Source organism: Equus caballus, chromosome 1, assembly GCF_041296265.1.
Source record: "Equus caballus isolate H_3958 breed thoroughbred chromosome 1, TB-T2T, whole genome shotgun sequence".
In the NCBI taxonomy this organism is placed as follows: Eukaryota; Metazoa; Chordata; class Mammalia; order Perissodactyla; family Equidae; genus Equus; species Equus caballus.
In genome coordinates this window covers 33138244-33158837 of record NC_091684.1, presented here as the reverse complement: position 1 = coordinate 33158837, position 20594 = coordinate 33138244, and the positions used below count along the sequence as shown (strand labels likewise).

Here is a 20594-nt window from a genome sequence, read left to right as displayed (position 1 = left end):
CTGTTGGGGGGAAGGGTGGAGGGGGTGTGGAGAGGCTCAGTTTGGAAGAATTACAGCACTTGGTTAGCTCCGTGTCTTTGTGTTTGAGCTTTCTGGCTTGACAGGAGGGTATGCCCTTTACAATGTCCCACAAGGGATGTGTTCTATAATAGGTTAAAAAGCAAAACTGAAACTTTAAACAAGTGAAAAATAAGGTAACGTTTACTCAGAAAAGATAAACCTTGCCGTTTCTGCAGTCTTTCATTAGGAAAATGTTTGTGAATTTTGTTAAGGATTTAGATTGTAGCATCAAAATTAATATAGGCAATAATGCTTTAAGGTATCTGCTATTACTTTGGTTGTCCAAAGGTTAAAAGTACGTTTTAAAACATATGCTTGTGTAAATAATAAAGGCATGAGTCAGTTTTTTGGTGTAATTTATCTTGTGGATATATTTTAAAATTTCCCTCCTGCCAGTCCAAGCCCAGCTCTGCCCTCCAGGTTATCAGTTATCCTTTACTCTGTCTCTGCTTGTTTTATTCTTTCAAACCTACCATACATTTGCTAAAATGTTACATCAGCTTAAGCATTTTTAAAATTATTATTTGTAACCCTCATATAAGAGCTTATAAAAGCCGTATAGGGGGTTTTGACAAGCATGAAATTAATGAGTTTTCGGAATTGGGAGTTAACAGAAAATCCTGCAATTACTTTGAAGAATTTTGAGTTCTTACATTTATTTCACTTTTTTAGTGATTGGTTTTTTTCAGTAGGGGTTTTTAAAAGATTTAAAATTGACTATAACCTTGTAGATTTAAGTTATTACGGCTTTAGTTTAGATGGTTTTAATGAGTTGTTTATCTTATTCTAATTCTGTTTGCTTTGAATCCTTGCCTTCTGCCTCAGGCCCCCTTTTTATCAGTCATTGCTGGTGTTCGTGGTTAGTTACTGCTGCTTGACAAAGTTTTTTTTTTATGACTAATAAAATCCTTTTGTAAAACTCTGAATTGAATATCAAATTTTAGATTCATTTATGAAAGAGGATTTTAATCTGATGATCAGTGTTCTTAAAGCATATTTTTAACTCCAAATTTCCACTTTCGAGGTAGTAAAGTTCAAGAGATACCCAGAGTCCAGAGTGCAGAGCGGTATTTTCATCTGAGCAGTAATGTATAGTTGATAGTCTCCAAACTAAAATCAGTTGGGTCTCGTATTTTCTCTTTTATTATATGTTATTTTGTTGTTTAAGAGGCGAGTTCTAAGTCAATTGTAGTGTTAACTTTCTATATTTAAAAGAGCTGGCAATTATCCTTATTTTCAATCCACAAGGCAACTATGTTGTTTGTCACTAGCAGATGTAGTAATTCCTGTTTTATTTTAATGGGATTGTTTCTGAACAGTTAGCCTTCCGTTTGATTCTCTTGACTGATTATCTTAATACTTTAGGATCATTTGGTTTCTAAATTATATTTAATTTATAGCAGTCTTTGGATTAAAAATGAATTCTCACTCATTTCCAAAATCTAATTCTCCCTTCTACTTTTTTGCAGGGATGGATTTGGAGGGGGAGTGTCAGGATTGTGGCAGTGGAGTTGTTGGTGTTTCCATTATTAGGTTTTAGTTGAATTGGAGTTAGTAGCCTGTTCAGACGGTGATTATGATCAAGATGGATATTTGGTAACCAGGTGATTATTGAGGTGTCGTCTGGGATTAGGATGATCAGTTCAGATTTCAGGAAGATCGAGGTTCTCTCTGCTATTGGTGTGATGTAACCTATTGCTCGGCTGCTCCTAATCTTTGCTGTATTCTCAGCTCTTCCCGTTGTAGTGATTTCAGCTTAGCTCTAGCTTGACCAAAAAAGGATAGCATGGTGAGTCTTTTTGACTTATAGAGTTGTTTCAAATGGGCCTAATTCCTTCAAATGTATTTATAGGTGGAGCAATTCTAGGAAGCATCTGAATAATGTCATTTTTTTTTTCTTGTATAGCCTTATGGGGCTACACAGGATGGCCTGGAATTTCTTCCAGAGTGAGAATGAGGTATTCATTGTCCATGGGGATTTGCCACTTCTGAGTACCTGGTGCCTGATCACTTAGCTATTTGTATTAGTGCTGTTTTTAGGAACAAAGGAAAGGCAGTTAGGTATGTACTTACTTCATTTAAATATTTATTAAACATCTACCTTGTACCAGGCAATTTGGGCAAACGGAGATATTGGGGAAGCTGCTCTAATCTTCAGGAACTTTTAGTTCTTAGCGAAAATATAATATATTCAGTTATAAGTAGAGGGCAAAATGTGCCATATGATGGTTCAAGCAAGTGCTTTGGGTGTGTAGAAGTGAAAGACATCTCTTCAGGTGATGAAGGAAGGCTTCATTTTGGTGAATATGGAAAAGGCATTCCTGTCATGAGAAACAAATGCACCAAACTGGAAAACGACAAGAATGAGTTGTCTGTTTAAACTGCAGTCCATGATTCATGTAGGGGGCGTATAGATGATAGGTTTACAAAGGTAGGTTATAGGATATTCTAAGGCAGGTTAAAAAGTAGAATTTCTTTCTTAGACAGCTTGGGGTTTGAAATACATTTCTCTCCTTAGCTCAGGGGAGGAATATTTCTTTATTTAAGGATTCCATTGTGGAACTCTACAATAATGACACAAGATTGTTTTTTAAATCATCTTGACAGGGACAATATTGTCATCCACAAGTGTCTCTTCTAAGTAAGGTCATTTGGAGGCTATATCTTATTCTGTTACACAAAACCTATTTTTGGAATTGCCTAAAATCAGTGGTATATTCTTTGAATACTCTTTATTATTGGCAAATTTTCATCCTTAGAGGTTGGATTTGGTATTTGGAAACAGTCAAGAAGTATTTTCTATGGCAAATAAAGGTATATATAAAATAATGAGATTGGTTTTCTTTCCTGGTTTACACACTGGCTCTGAAAGCTCAGCACAAGGGCTTGATTTGTTTGGTTGTGCCTCTGAACTTCTCTGTTGATTCTTATTTCCTTTATGTGTACTCCCCTATTGTATGGAATCTGCATATTGGGTAAATGTGAATAAACAAAGCTGTTATCTTGTGTAGTTTCAAGTTAAAAACTTACCATCACTAACCTCCAAATTATTTTCTGCTCTATTTGCAAATAGTTAAAAAATCTTTTTACTATTCCATACGCTTGTGCATTGCTTTTGGGATAATTCTAGTGTGAACTATTAGCTCATTTTATTGACTGTCCCTTGTATGCAGGAAGTATCCCAAATACAGTGGTCCATACCCTGAATTTTTTTTATTGAGAGAATTTACGTACCATAAAATCTACCCTTTTAAAGTGTACAATTCAGTGGTTTTTAGTTTATTCACAAGGTTGTGCAAACATCACTGATTCCAGAACACTTTCATTACCCACGAAAGAAACCCTATACTTATTAGCAGTCATTTCCCATTCCTCCTTTGACCCAGCCGTTAGCAACTACTAATCTACTTTCTGTTTTTGTGGATTTGCCTATTCTGGACATTTTATATAAATATAATCATACAGTGTGTGGCCTTTTGTGTCTGGCTTCTTAGCATGGTTTCAGGATTCATCCATGTTGTATCATGTGTCAGCACTTTATTGCTTTTTATGGCTGAAGAATATTGTATTGTAGGGACCTTACTACATTTTGTTTATTCATCTGTTGGTGGACATTTAGGTTGTTTCTACTTTTTGCTTATTATTAATAATGCTGCATTGTCAGTATTATTTTGGTGGACATTTGTTTTCACTTCTCTTGGGTATGTACCTAAGAGTGGAATTGCTGGGTCATATGGTAACTATGTTTTAACTTTTTGAGGAACTACGAAAGTGTTTTCCAAAGTGGCTGCAGTATTTTACATTCCCACCTACAGTGTATGAGGATTCCAGTTTCTCCACACCCTTGCCAACACTTGTTATTGCCTGTGTTTTTGATTATAGCTATCCTAGGGGGTAGGTATGAAGTGGTATCTCATTGTGGTTTAGATTTGAATTTCCCTAATGATCAATGATGTTGAACATCTTTTCATGTGCTTCTTGGCCATTTTTATATCTTCCTTTGAGAACTGTCTATTCAGATCCCTAGCCCATTTTTAAATTGAGTTGTCTTTTTATTATTGAGTTGTAAGAGTATGTTTTGGATACTAGACCCATATCAGTATGTGACTTGCAAACTTTTTTCTTTTTTTTTTTCTTTTTTGTAAAGATTTTATTTTTTTCCGTTTTCTCCCCAAAGCCCCCCGGTACATAGTTGTATATTCTTAGTTGTGGGTCCTTCTAGTTGTGGCATGTGGGACGCTGCCTCAGCGTGGTTTGATGAGCAGTGCCATGTCTGCGCCCAGGATTCGAACCGACGAAACACTGGGCCGCCTGCAGCGGAGCGTGAGAACTTAACCACTCAGCCACGGGGCCAGCCCCACAAACTTTTTTTCTTATCGTACCCTTAATTTGGGAATAATTACAAATCGCAAGATAAGCTGCAGTGTACCTTGTGAAGGGAAAAATGGATATAGTAATGGAGTGATGGGAGTGAACTAGAATTACTCAGGAAAGGCTTCCTTAAACATCTTTTTCTATGAATTATTAAAATAATTAGTTATTTGATAGAGTTGTGTGACAACACAGATATACTTTGCTATCCAAATCTTCTAAGTTCCTGCCTCTCTATAGTTGAGGGTTCATACATCAAGTACACATAATGTGGTAAACCACATTATTCGAATCTGTTCTATGCCTGAGTAAGTAAAGTTTTGGGTAGAGCGGGATGCTTTTACTGTAGGTACACATTTTGTCTAAATCTGTTCTTTTTTTTTTAAGTTTGAATAGTGAGAGAAATCTATTCAATGGCAGTATGTTTGAAATTTAAGATTACATTTTGGTTTGTATTTTATAAAACCCAGATATCTGACAGGTTATATTTATGGCAAGTTATATGATTTTATTTTCTGGTGCTAAACTAAATACACTGTTTTATTTATTTATTTTTTTGAGGAAGATTAGCCCTGAGCTAACTGCTGCCAGTCCTCCTCTTTTTGCTGAGGAAGACTGGCCCTGAGCTAACATCCGTGCCCATCTTCCTCTACTTTCTGTGTGGGACGCCTACCACAGCATGGCTTGCCAAGCCATGCCACGTCTGCACTGGGATCTGAACCGGCGAACCCCGGCCCGCTGAGAAGCGGAATATGCGCACTGAACCGCTGCGCCACTGGGCCGGCCCCAAATACACTGTTTTCAAAAGACTGTTTTGAATTTTGTCATTAGTTACTCTGATTTTTGAATTGATTAGATTTGGTCTGTCGCGATGCATCAAGTATAATGATGTCTTAAAGATGAAATTGAAAATCTTACGAGGTAGGTGGCAGAATTAGCCTGAGAATCCTTTACTTAATGGATCGTTTGCGAGGGACAAGTTAGGAAGCTATATGGTAATGGTTGTCACCTTCTAGTGATTTTTGTCTTGTTTTCATTTCCTTTGTTCCACATTTATCTGTCTTTGTTAAAGAGAATTATGGATTCTTTTGATGTATCACTTAATCGGTTTTCTGTATTTATTGTTATGCAATCCAAGGAAGTTACATGTGTAAAACCACTTTTTGTTGAGTGACGTTATTATAATGAAGTTTTTATAGTCTAGTTTTGGGTAATGTGTATTTTTGAATTGTAAGAGCAGAATGAGTCAAAAGGAATGCTAAAAGAAAAAAATATGGATGAAACTAGTGATTTATTTAGGCTTACATTTCAGATTTTGGTATTGGGAAACTAGAAATGAGTATGTTTCAGACATTTCATACTAAAGAGAAAAGAGAACTTCTACTCAGTTGTATCTTTCAATTAGTATTGAAAACTACTATAACTGTATTTTACCATTTGAAGTAAAGGAGCATTTCTTGTAACTTCTAAATCATTTAAAGTTAGTCCATCCCAGTTGTTTTACAAAGTTTGAAGGAGATCATTTAGAAACAAAGTTGTCTCACAAGATTTTGGTAAGTATAATGACCTAGGGGAATAAACAGACTCTAAAACTTAACATAAAGAAAGCAGAAAGTGTCAGAAAAATCTATTAATGGTGTTACCATCCTATATCTGCATAGCACATTTTGTAGTTTTTAGGAAACTTTCACAAACATTTTATTGTCTTTATTTGGAAATGTAGGAAGATAAAGATGACTATAAAAAACGATTGGTCAGTTGGGAAACATTGAGTAATAACTCTTGTTAAAGCAATCGGGATTTCCCTTAGTATAAATGCTTCCCTCTTACCCACAGAAATAGCTGTATGGTATTTTAATGTTTGTAATATTTACCTAACGTCTCAGATAAAAGTAAAACACAGAACTAAATTCTCTTATTTAACTTGCTTCAATTGCTATATGAAATTATGTACTAGTTTTGTACCTCTGTTAAACATGATACATATGAAGACTTTTGGGATTAGAAGATGTGAACACCAATATTACTTACCATGAGAATTACTATTATTGGGAAAACTTGTATGAAGAGCATATTCATTCTCATTGGTAATACTAGATAGTCTTGACTTATTCTGTCTTATGATTAGCTTGTTTTTCATAAAATCTGCATTGTTTTATTTTATCATCATCATTATCAATAAATGATTATTATATGTTTGTCTTACTAGTTGACTTTTTAGAGGTTTCCAGAGGGTGAAGGCATGTTCTCCCTTTGCTAAACTCACAATTTACAGGGGAAGAAAAACTAATTTTAAGAGGAACTACAGGGTGTATCTTGCTTGGCAAAAGGAAATCTCACATGTGAAAATGTGAATTTACCGAAAAAAAATATATTTCATTTTACTACAGAATTCACATCTGATTTAATATAAGTAAGTGCTCCACTAGTACTTTTAGAATTATTGGTTTATTCTAATTACAGAAATAAGTGTGCAATGTTTGTAGAGGAAGGAATTGTTGAATTTATTAAATTGATATGGTTATATTCAGTTTGATTCTCTCTTGTTTTCCACATATTTTTATTGTCCCCATCAAGTGGTTTATAAAGATATTATCTAAATATGGAGAAGACAAGTTTTTGTTTTTGTTTTGTTTTACTAATGTTTCTTAAAAGCTACCATATACTGAGCATTTATTGTGTGCCCCACAAAAGCCCTTTGATGTAATATCTGTTTTATAGGTGGAGAAACAGATTTGGAAAGATTAAGGATTTCATTCTTCGTCGCTTAGCTAAAGAGTGGTAGACATGGGATTGGAATTCAAAAGCCTGTGCTCTTTAATCTTTAACATTAAAGTGTATGCCCTTCTTTTAAAATTTCCTATTTCATTCCACCAAAATGCCCCCCCTTTCTTTGTTTCCAACTACTAATTTCTTACTTGCTTTATATTTCATTAAAGAATTCTGGTTTCTCTACTCATAATCTTACCATAAATGGTAACATAATTACTCTTTCAATTCCTGGCCTAGAATGCCTTGCCCCCTTCTCTTCTGCATTATGGTCCTGTTTGTCTTTCTTTTTTCTTCTCAATTTTTAGTTTTGTCAGTGGTATTGAGAGCTAAATAGGTTTCTGAGCTGAGTGTTCCACTGGCTTGGTTTTCCTGCATGTGTTGCTAGACTGGCCTTTCTTCATCATTGGCTGAGATTTGAGTATAGGCTTAGAAGAGGAAAGATAGCAAAGGATATCCAAGTGATATTGATTCCTGGCCTTAAGCTTGGTGAGCCTTCAGTGTGGACCAGCCTAGTTCACAGGGCCCTTTGAAATTTGTGACAAAAGCCCTTATAGTAACAGTCTGTAGGTGCCTGGCCTTTTGTTCCATTCATATCCTTCCCAGAGATGTCAAGCCGAGGTGGAGGGGCGAACAGGTAAAGCAGATTGAGGCCAGGATTCAGGATTCTTGGATTTTAGCCAAATGCCTTCTTAGTTCTAACCTTGTAACTGTGACTTAGATTTGGTGCAGTTGGCAATAAATACTTTAAAATGTGGGATGGAAAGGGAAGTTGCTGGGTAGTGTATAATTGCTGAGAAGGGGAAGGAGGGGTTTTCCAAATTTTTTAAATGATACACTATTTGGGTAATTCAGATGTCACTGGTCTTAGACAAAAATGCTTCATTAGTAGATATGGGAAGATGTTGTGACAAAGGTAATAGGGAGAAATTCCCATCAAAATAAATAAGTTCCTTGCTTTCAATAAGAATAAAAAATGAGAGGAATATAAATGTTTTTGATTATGTCCTTGTGTTAAAATGCAGCTTTTTATTGCATGATTAGTGATAAAATATAAATATTTATCTCGTCATGTGTTCGGTTATGTGACTTTTCAGTCAGCTGGTATGGAAGCTGACAAAGTTTAACTTGTATAAATGGGCATTGGTTAGCTTATCTGATCACAATAAAATGATACTTTAATTATGGGTGGGCATTAGGAAGTCCATAAATCTTTGAGAATAGCTATTGAAAAACCTTTAAGCTGGTCATTTTTCTGTGAGTGTTTAATACATCTTTTAAAAATGATTTAGTTATATATCACCTATGTTCAATGGTCAGTGTACTAAAATTTTACTTATTGTTTGCCTATTGGAAACCTCAAAATTACCTTTAGCAATAATATTTTTATGGGACTATGTTAGATACTCTGTCTAGATCTGGTTTCTGTTCTGGAAAAAGAATACATCAGGATAAAAATAATAAAATAATATGGATTAATTTCCATCAGTTTTTTGAGAGGTACTGGAATTTTGCTGTATTGAATTTTTAAAAGGAAAACAGGTATGATAAAGCTATTTTCCATGTGAATCTTGTACAACCAATTTTTATTTGTGTATATATTTACTATGCATAGCTTTTCGCTGAGGAGTATGTGTTAAAATAGATTTGTCATGTTAAAATAGACATATACAGAGAGTCAGAAATCCACATATATCTACTGAAAACAGGTTCAAGATCCATGGCTTAAGAGCACCAATGTACAATCTTATCTAAAAGATAACATTCCCTTTGGCTCCCTTTTCCTTAGGCAAAGAACTTCTGTTTAATTTTATATAACATATCCAAATCAAAGATTAGTACATTTTATTGGTGAAAGGCAAGGGTAAATTCATAAATGGGGGAAAGAGAGAGAAGAGAAACTAGAACTTTCCACATTAGGTGAGAGGCTTTAGGTAGGAGTTATCAGGGCTGTAAATCTGTATGGGACTTAATTTTTCTTAAAAAAGTGGCCACATAGGTGACAGTCCAATCTGAATGAGTTGTTTTGGTCAAGACAGTTAAACTATTAAAAAGATTGAATTATCCAGAGATTTTGATCTTTTAAAAGCAAACAATGTAAATTAATGGAGAAGAGTATTCTAATATTCTAATATAGTTACATTGGTGAAAAATAAACTGACATTGTCTCAATGACAAGGGACCAGATGTGTTGATGACCCAGAAAACTTTTGCCTTTTTTTCCTTTTCCTGAGGCCTTCAACTTTGTTTTGGAAAAAGTGGAAGATTTGTTCTTATGGAGTGATTAATAAATGTTTATGTATTACCTCAGACATTACTTGATAGAAATTTCCTTAAAACTATATGAAGATGTTTAGGTAAAATTACCTTTAATAATACTGTACCTTAGTCAGCCAATCCATATTTTGTCAGATATTCTGTAACAAGTAATCAAGATGAAATGAACTGTTTTGAGGAATATGAATATTTATATCCAGTTACAAGTGGAAAAAAAAGGTAAAGAAAACAGGCTTCATTAAGAAACAGGAAGACTTTGTTGTCGAATCATGCTGCTGGTAAGGTCTGGTTTCTTTGACTCAAGAAAGAGCAGAAGTATAAGCAAGATAGTAATGATACTCTTGCCATTATATTTGGATTATGAAATAAGCAGCACATTTTAAAACTTAATGCTGAAAGGATGTTGCTTTCAGATGGCAGAAAATAGAGCATCTTCTGTTTGGTCCAATAATGCACCCTAGTATTCTGCCAGGAATGTTCTTTGAGGAATGAGTAACTTGCTCTTGCCTGATACAGCTTTTCATTCATCTTTCCTCCCTATTCAGTATATCGCCATCTTTTCTTTATACTGTCATTTGCTGCATAATGACATTTCAATTAACAATAGAGACCACATATACCATGGTGGTCCCTTAAGATTAGAACCAAATAGCCTAGATGTGTAGTAGGCTATACCATCTGTATTTGTGCACGTACACTCTGTGATGTTCACACAATGACTAAATCGCGTAACCACATATTCCTCAGAATGTGTTCGCCATCATTAAGAGCAACATGTGACTGTATTTCTTTTTCTCTTTTTGTATATGTAAAATAAGTCGATATATGTTTGAAAATATATCAAATTAATAAGTAAACTGAATTAATTTTTTAAGTAAATGCATATATGTATGTTAGTCTGGGGAAACAAACATCTTCAGAAGTTCATGGAGATAAGAATGACTTGTGAAGTAGAAACAGTAGTGGTCATAGTTAAGAAAATGAAATTAACTAGACAGAGTTCCATAATGAAATATAGTCAATGAAATCTTTTAAATTTTTAGTGAATTTTTTTGCTCTGTTTTCATCAGTGTTTATCTTAAGTCCATAAAACAATTTTATTTTGATACAATGCAAATAGTTTGTCTCTTCTGGCTTTTGTCTTTTTTTTTTTTTTTTGAGGAAGATTAGTCCTGAGCTAACTGCTGCCAGTCCTCCTCTTTTTGCTGAGGAAGACTGGCCCTGAGCTAACATCCATGCCCATCTTCCTCTACTTTATATGTGGGACGCCTACCACAGCATGGTGTGCCAAGTGGTGCCAAGCCCATACCCGGGATCCGAACTGGCGGACCCTGGGCCGCCGAAGCAGAATGAACGCACTTAACCGCTGCGCCACCGGGCTGGCCCCTGGCTTTTATGTATTTATGAATTTAAAAAAATGTGAGAGATGCAACCTCTCTTGAAGTTAAGCATTGCTGCTTCCATTTTTAACAGTTTAAAAGTATGCTTGGATAGTAAATTTGTAATGGTAATAAGAATAAACTTATTTTGTTTATATTGTCAAGTTGCCTTTTAACATCATAAGAGAAAGTATAAAAAATATTTTTATTGACCTACCACTATAAGATGGTGTTTCAATTGTTCATTGCTGCATTCATGCTGCATATCAAACAATCACAATACCTTAGTAGCATAACTAGAGGCATTTATTTTGTTCACAAGTTTGGGGTTCAGCTGATCTGGGCTGGGTTTGCTCATTTAGCCAGCTGTGTGTTGGCTAGGCAGCTCTGCTAATCTTAGCTGGGCTTGCTCCATGTCTGAGGATGAGCTGGCTGCGTAGGTTGACCTAAGCTGAGATGACTGCAGTTACTAGGCTCTGTTACACCCTTCTCAGCCCTCAGCAGGATACCTTGGGCCTGTTTTCATGGAATGGCAGAAGTGCACAAAGGAAGCAGAATAAGGAAGAACTTTTTCAAGCCTCTGCTTGTCTGTTCACTCTTGCTATTATCGCATTGGTTAAATCTTATCGTGTGATTGAACCCAGAGTCATGGTGGGGAGGGCGTTATAAAGTTACGTGGCAAAGGGCCTGGATGTATGGAGGGATGAAGAATTGGGGCCCTTTGCAATCTACCTTAGAAAACATCAGTTTTCATTTCTTCATGTAAATATTCATGACAGTAGATACTGGTCAAGCACACAATAAGTGCTTAGCAGTTACATTTCTCATTTAATCTGTATAGTCAACCTGCAAAGAGTGTGATATCCCCTTTTTTTTTTCTTATTACTCTGAAGGAACAGAGAGTGGTAATGATTAAATAATTCACAAATGTGATGGAACTGGTGGTTTGAATCTAGGACTGTCTGGCTTCAGAGCACATATGCTTTCACATGAATGTGATCATGTAAACTGTATTTTTAGTTTTTCCCCTAAGTTTTTTCTCCCTTATTTTTGGTAAGAAGCATGTGTGTGTTTTATTATGTCTTCTGTACTCCATATCCTGTTTTTGCCGTCTCAGAATCTTTGCCCTCATCTTTTGGTAGTAGCACCTTGATTTCCCTTTAGGCAGCCACTTTTCCTAGCATTCTTGAGTTCCATATGGTGTGGATGAAGCTGACTTACTCCTGTGACTGATGCCTGGTTGTTGGTCACAATGAGTGGGTGGTTCAGGGGTCAGCTTTGAGACTGACTGATGGAGTTCTTGAGAAAGAGATCTTTTTCTCTGGGCTAGCTAAGCTAGTAGCCCATTTGCAGGAAGTAGTTACCATTTTGGGGAGAGCTTGCCTGTGAGTGAAGCTGTGTGCCTGTGTGTGAGATAAACAGAGTGCTGGATGGGGAGAGAAATATTACTATGCACTTGGATCCACCTGTACCGGAAGGGAGATCTAAAAAGCCCATTTGAGCCAATAACTGTCCTTTTTTGTTCAGGCCCATTTAGGTTGGATTTTTATCACTTGCAACCGAAGTCCTGACTAACACTGTTTGTAAGTTCTAGAAAAGTTACACCTCTGTAAAGGGAACAGAAAATGAATAGCTTGCTATAGGCAAACAATGTAAAAGACATTCTCTGGCCTTATGCAAATGGGGAGGGATGATTTGACTGGGATAATACTGTACCAGAAAGGAACTTAGAAGGGTATAGCATGGGAGGATCTACTGAATTTAGTAAGTTGAGAAAGTAGATTCACCACTACAAGGCATTCTCTTCTTTCATTCTTGCTTGGTGAATTCTTCAGTCACCTTCTTAAGTACCAGGTACAATATTAATATGTATATATAGTGCCCATTTAGGTGTTAAAGTTTATTTTTTTGGTTATTTCTATTTCACAAGACATTTTAAACCAAGAAACAGTGTTATAATTGTTGGTTATGATACCAGGTCAATCGACAACCATGATTTAAGTAAAGGGAAGAGTTTAAGTAGTATATTATTGACATGTATTATAGACAAACATCCATTCCCAGTGCCATCCCCTCCCTGTAACTTTTTGTTACCTGGAAATGTTGAAATCTTGAATTCCAGTGTGCCATTATCCCTACATGTTTTACATCTATTATCACATGTAATTTAATTTTCATAATAACCATACTAAGTATTATTTTGATTTTATATTGAGTTTATAGACAGAAAAACAGCTGTGTGGATTGATGCTACGACAAATTTATGGTGTCCAGACTCACCTGGACTCTCGACACTGGGAATTCTTCTCTAAGCAGGAATGCACAGGGACTAAAAGAGAGCCACTGTGGTAAAATGCAGTATCTGACCAAGAACACAAGATGATGAGCTTGTCACCTACAGAACAGTGAAACTTGGGGCTGTTGAAAGTGCATTTCCCCCAGCATTCTACGTCTCACCCCTAGGACTTCTTGGAAAACTTGAGAAAAATACCTACCTAAAGCGTTGTTTCAAAGTATTGACCACCTGAACAGAACCACTGAGATATTTATAAAAATTGAAAATTTGGGGTCCTACTCCAGATCTGCTGAATCTGAATCTTCTTTGGTGGGACATGGGAATCTGTATTTTTAACAAATATCTCAAGTGAGTCTTATACACACTCAAGTTTGAAAACCACAGGCAGATATAATAAGGTTACTTTAACCATCATGAAAGACCCTCCAAGATAGCTGATTCTAGCCTACTTCTTCAGTCTCAGCTCTCTCTGTATATCTTGCCCAGTCCATACTCTCAAATTCCTCAAGTCCTCTAACCACAAAATACAGGTCACTTTTTCTAATGTGCAATCATTATTATACTACTTTATTTACCACCTTCCCGTTTTCCAATTCTGCCTCTTCTAGTTTGCAAGACCCTTGAAGCCAGTGAACATGACGTGTTTTTCTTTGTATTTTAAGTATTTGACAAAGTGACTGGCACACAATAGATGCTCAGTAAATATTTGTGGAAAGGTGGAAAATAGTACTTTGAAATCTTACAAAATAGTGACTGAAATTGAGTAACAGTATTCTATTTATGGTGACTCAGGTTATTTAAGGAAAAACAAAATATGAGGAAGAGAGATAGATATTTTGGACACAATTTGTGGTTCCCTTAATGGTTTTTAACACAGTGATTTTTAAGGAATGTTGGGTGAGAGGAGTTGCCCCTTTGAGAGCCACTGTATTAAAGGTACTAAGGACTAGTTTTCTGTGCATGTGTGGAGACACAAGTAAAACGTGACCTTTGACAAGCAAAACATTATTTCTTTATTTTGTCTTGTTTCACTTCAAAATGTAATCTTTTCCTGTCCAGAATGTGTGTTATTACTTTGAGGTTTCTGAAATATCAGCCAAAGGTATAGGAATAGGCTGGAATTTTCCAGAACCAAATGGGTAAAATTTGAAGGTGGGCAGCAAATGGAGAAGGAAGAGCGTTTAGATTTTATATGAGTATAAAATGTTGGTGTTCTCTCCAGAAGTCTAGGGACGTTTATATTGACATACTATGTGTGTGACACAGTTTGCTTAAGATAGAGACAAATGAACCATGAACAGTGATAGCCATATTTAAGGGCGAGGCTGTCTGAATGTCCTCACAGTGGTGATATGGCAAGAAAGACATTTCATTATGACTTTGTCACCAGTCTAGCCAGCTTGTAGTGATGTCTATCTAGGACTGTTACTGCTTTAGGGATGGTGGTGATGTGGAATGTCATTGAGGAGGAAAAGATTTTATGAATGCTTTATTTTTAGGTATTAATACTTAGGTTTTTGTAACTCAGAGTTCCTTATATTGTTCATAATTTGCTCCCAGGAACTCACAGATCCATACTAATTTAACAAACATGAATGAATTTGTTTGTAACTTTTAGATTCTAAAACCCTTCTTGGCAGTTGGCCTGGTAGACAGGGAATGGACATGGATATAACCTATTCCTTTTCTACTGGCTCTTCCTGTGTCTTTGCCAAGTTTAAGAAAATAACTGAAAAAAAGTAAGGCCCTGTTTTCCATCATTTGGCACTTTGCAGTGTTCCCCCTGTATCTATCAGGACTTTTTCTATTGCAGGTTCAGAAACCCGGTTCAGATTAATTTAAATCAAAAGACGATTTCGTAGGTTTATGAACTGGGAAGTTCACAGAATAAAGCTAAAGCTAGATTCTGACATAACTGGATCCAGAAGTTTGATGTCGTCAGGAATGTCTCCTTATCTCCATCTCTAAGCATTCTTTTCCTCTTTTGGTTTCCTTCTTTGGCAGGTATGATGGTAAAGATGATCACTGGTAGCTCTAGACCTGTATAATTCTTAAAGTCCATCCGTCTCTTTTTGTATAGCACAAGCCAAATTGGGTGGATGGAAGGACTCATTGGTCAGTCTTGGGTCATGTGGCCTTTCTCTGAACCAATCACTGAGGCCAGTGGAGTGTGATTTTTCTGACTTGATCAGGGACAGGTGCATGGTTTTGGAGAGAGGCTTAAGACCAGCCCTCCCTTGTGGTTTGAAGGAGCAGCAGATTGGCTCTTCAAAAGAAAATTGGATGCTATTACCTAAGAAAGGGAAATGGATGCTGGTTAGGCAAAAATCTATGAATATTCCATGTATGAATCTAGGTCTACTTTTGAATAAATTGACTGATTTGGAGCATGTTATGAATTGAATTGTGTACCCCAGAAAGGTATGTTGAAGTCCTAGCCCCCGGTATCTGTGAATATGACTTTATTTGGAAATAGGGTCTTTCAGTTGTAATCAAATTAAGATGAGGTCGTATTAGATTAGGGTGGGCCCTCATCCAATCACTGGGCGTCCTTATAGGAAGAGGGAAATTTGGATAGCGGCAGGGAAGACGGCCATGTGAAGGCAGAAGACAGAGGCAGAGACTGGAGTTATACTGCCACAAGCCAAGGAACACCAAGGATTGCTGGCAACCACCAGAAGCTGCAAAGAGGCAAGGAAGGATTCTTCCCTAGAGCCTTTGGAGGGAAGCAGGGACCTGGCAATGCCTTGATTGCTGCCTTCTAGTCTCCAGAACTGTGAGAGAATATATTTCTGTTGTTTTAAGCCACCTAGTTTGTGGTAATATGTTAGCAGCTCTAGAAAACTAATAAAAACATATCTGGTACATAGAAAATTTATTTTATTCAGTCCATCCTCTTAAAATACTGACCATAAGTTTTCCCAATGAATATCTTTACATTTTAAATGGATTTTCTGGGGATTTGGGATACCTTTGGAATTTATGGGTTTGGCATTTAAAAATACGTAATATTTGGTTAAAATTTCCTCCTAACCATAATAATGTGACAGATATCTTGTGATTGATTGTATTTCTTGGACTCTGCATTTTACAGAGTGTATAGTTATAGTTTGGTTGAAGCCATCATCTTGTTGATGAACAACTATACATTATTTCTCAATGCATTTGACTCCCAAATAGCTCAATGCCCTGTTATAACCAGTAGTAGAAATAAAATGAAACACCCAGAGTAAATATGTTGTAATAGCATGAATATAAAAGAAAGAGTATGTCTAGGGCAAGTGGCTATGAAGGTGGGAACAATCAGTATTTTGGTGAGACTAAGCAAAAATTTAAGAGTAGCTTAAACAGTGTGTCTGAGCTCTCATTCATTTTCTGCGAACTAAGAGGGTCGGATAATACCTTCAAGGTGTGGTTAAACTTTGAAAAAATGATCTTATGAATATCCTTCTAGTTTGTAATTTATAGGAAGTGGATGTTTTCTGTAACTGCTGTATTTCTTACTCAAAACCTTTGTGGTATGATTTGGTCAGCCAGATGATCCTCTCTACTTCTACTTCTGTTTTTCCAGAACTCTATTTTCCTGGAATAAATTAATTCCCTGTGATAGGCTTTAAAAAAGAGATCTGTAGTATGTACAAAAGCCTTAAACATAATTTGAAGTTAAAAAAAAAGCTTGGTGGTATGTATGAAAATTCATTTTTAAGGAATTTAAGACTTAGTTGGAAAAATAGTTTAGGGACTTGTGAAGGCACTTTTAAAAATAAATACTCCCCAGGCCGGCCCGGTGGTGCAGTGTTAAGTTCTGCTTTGGCAACCTGGGATTAGCCAGCTTTGGCAGCCTGGGGTTCGCCGGTTCAGATCCCATGTGCGGACATGGCACTGCTTGGCAAGCCATACTGTGATAGGTGTCCCACATATAAAGTAGAGGAAGATGGGCACGAATGTGATCTCAGGGCCAGTCTTCCTCAGCAAAAAGAGGATTGGCAGCTGATGTTAGCTCAGGGCTAATCTTCCTAAAAAAAAAAAAGTATACTCCCTCTCTGCCTCACACCCCCCCGTCTGCCCCGTATTCACTGAAATGAAATAGGAGCAATAAGCAAAGAAAATGTCCTATCTCAAATTACTACAATTAATTTTCATTGTAAGTTGTTTTGACAGTTACCTCTTTTTTTAAGTTTAGTAATATTTTCTCAATCCAAAACTCAAAATTTCTTTTTATGCAATGAGAAGTCTTGCTTCCACCCATGCCCCATCTATTCTAGTTTTCCTTTTCTCCTGTCACCAATTTCATTATGTATTCTTTGAGTGTTTCTTTATAAAAATAAAAAAATAAATTTTTTCTTACTTTTCCCCTTTTATTACGTACAGCCTTGCTTGTTCTGTACCTTGCTTTTTTCACTTAATATATCTTAGCTATCATTCCATATCATTGCATAGAGAGCATGCCCATTCTTTTTCATAGCTGCATTGTGTTCCATTGTTTGGATGTACCATAATATATTTAAGTGATTATTGAACATCTGAGTTGTTGTCACTTCACTTATCACTAAGCATACTGCAGTGAATAATATTGTACATAAGTTATTTTCTATGTGTATTGATATCTGTAGGATACATTCCCAGAAATGATATTGCTGAGTTTAAAGGGTAAAGTGTTTTTGTAATTTTGCTAGATATTGCCAAATTGCCCAAATGGGTGATACAATTTTGTAGTCCCTCCTTCATTATAGGAGAGCACCCGTTAGGAGAGTGTATCCCTACAGCCTTACCAATATCATATTGTGTCTGACTTGTGGATTTTTGCAAATGTGGTAGATTAAAAAATATTCTCAGTATAGTTTTCATTAGCATTTCCTTGATGAATGAGGTTGAGCCTCTTTTTTTTAAGGACATTTCTGATTACATTTGATCTTGAATTGACTTCCTGCAAGGATGATTATAATACATTGCCAGTGGTGAAAGTAATAATAATGTTTTAATAGGGCAGGAGAGGGAGGAGATGATTGTTATTAGAAAAAAGACTTCTGGATCCTTTTCCTCCAACTCATGAATTTTTGCTTTGTTACTGCTTTAGGAGGTCTGCAGTATGTGATTGGCACGGCATAGTTATCCAGGTTTTTCTGAGCATGCGTTTTTCACGAAAGCATAGATTGGTGTTATGAAGTCTCTTTAAACTGCTTCAGAGGATTGTAGAAAATTGTTCAAATTTTACCCAAAGGCCTGGTCTGTGTTCAGTGTAGGTGTTTGCCAAAGTAGAGTCTTTAGTTGGTATAGGTTGATTTATATAAACGTTTTTGCTTTCATTTAGTGTGTTCTACAAAATGCTAGAGCTGTTCTTTCATGATGTTATTTTTTGTCTTTAACTTGCCTATTGTATCTGTTCTTTTTGGCACTCGATACTATGCCAGTCAGTATTCTGTTTACTGAAATGTTGGGAGAACTGTTTTGAGTCTTTTAGTAGTAATGTCACTTTTCTTGCTTTCTGAACTGAAACCCCCTTCCCTAAGCAGTTTTCTATAGCTATTGATGCCATTAAATATTGTCTTGGCAGTAGTTTACAAACATTACTGTTTAATTTCTTAAAATCTGATATCTCACAAACTACAGGAGAAGCAGAGAGTAAAATACACAACAGAGATTAAAGATAATAAGAATAAATGTGCCCGGTTAAGATAGTAACAACAGGCAGAATAAGGGTAGAAGCTAATGAGTCAGAGGACAGTCTTACATTCTGAGAGCCAAGTTGACAAGGAAGTAGATACTCAGTGACTCATAGATACTGATCCAAATATACTCTGTCAAATAAAGCATATTGACTTATAATGGATTTCTCAAGCAAGGACAACCTCTGCTTTGGGGACAGCCTTTGTTTAGATGGTTTGGTTGAATTGCATTTTTAATTTATTCATTAAGCCAAATGTTCTATGAGCATCTATGCTAGTTACTAAGAACTATGCTAGATGCAGGGATACAGTGATATGCATAGCATAGCAGTCTGTTCCTGCTCACGTGGCACTTAAAGTCTAATGGGAGAAATAGGGACGTTAATCACATGAGGAACCTGTTAAGAACATGAGATAAGAGCTCTGAAAGGAGACGTTGTTCTCTGTGTGTGTGTAATTGTGTTTGGGTAGGTGGGTGGACTGGAGTAATAGAATTTCAGAAGAATTTCTAAGAAGATAAATTTTCTTTGAGAGGTAAAAGGTGAATAAGAGTAAGGGGAAACAGCAGGGAAAGTAAGAGGAGAAGAGTGGTAGGTGGAGAGGATTCTTCCAGACGGGGTATCAGAATATGTTTTCAGAAGACAGAAAAAGAAAAATTAGACCTTGATTTCCCTCCTAGGATTCTGGTTTATATAAATATTTATATTTCTTTTTCACCACTTGGTGGCACTTAAACATGTTTTAACTTGGCTCAATTTTGATTGTGAAGTGTTCTTTGACTATTTTTTAAAATAAGGGAAACTGATATATGTGAAAATTGGAGGAGAAGGGAGCACTGGATGAGTTTATTATTAAAATGTTATGGAAGAAAAGACAGTATACTCAAGCACTGAATATTTCTGTACCTGAACAGCTGTATAATCACTCCCATTGGGGAAGCATGAAGGCATTCTTTGGCAGGCACTCTTAGTTCTTACCTTCTTTTCTTTCCTTATTCACATAGGAGTGATTTTTTTAAACCACCTTTTTTATTGAGATATAATTAAAGTGTGTAGTTCTTAAGTTTTGACAGTTGTATATGTACACCTGTCTGAACTCTACCAAAAACAAAATAGAGAACATTCCCAGCCTCCTAGAAAGTTACTCATGTCCTTTTCCAGTCAGTTGCCCACCACCACAATAGCTGATTTCTATCACCATAAATTAGTTTTGCCTGCATCAGCATTTCATGTAAGAGGAATCATACAGTATGTACTCTTCTGTGTCTGGCTTCTTTTGCTTAAACATAATGTTTAATCTGCTCTTCAACAAATATAAATGTAGAAATAGATATCTGTGGGGGAGTTACTGTAACATGAGCTTTTTTAGTTTCCAAAATATTTTTTTTAAGGAATCAGAATAGAAAAAGGTGTCTTTATTTGGACCTTTTCTAAGGAGATTGCTACAGTAGTTGGGTTTATTGTTGAAGCATGAAATGATTCAGGGAGGAACAACAGCTTTTAGGAAGTAGACCTTATAAAAAACAACAAACAAGCCAGTTCATTAACTTTCAGAAGTCCCAGTACCTGCCGGTCCATCGAATTCAAGATAAAATCATGGTCCTCAGCTCATCTCTTTTTCCCTAGCAAGTTTTGGTAGAGTCCCAAATTGACCCACATAGTTTCATGCCACTTAGCAGTCCTTCTGACCAGTAAGACACCTGAGATGAGAACTGTCCCTAAACTAGCTCTGTAGCTCCAGTAGTTGTCCCACAATCTGTAGCTAACTCACATCTCA

At 36.2% G+C, this 20594-nt stretch overlaps 1 protein-coding gene across 34 annotated transcripts in view; it reads left to right on the top strand.

Moving 5' to 3' along the window:
* The window catches only part of LCOR (ligand dependent nuclear receptor corepressor), a 123680-nt gene that overhangs the window by 1662 nt on the left and 101424 nt on the right, over window positions 1–20594 (top strand). The gene's annotated exons all lie outside the window — the stretch shown is intronic.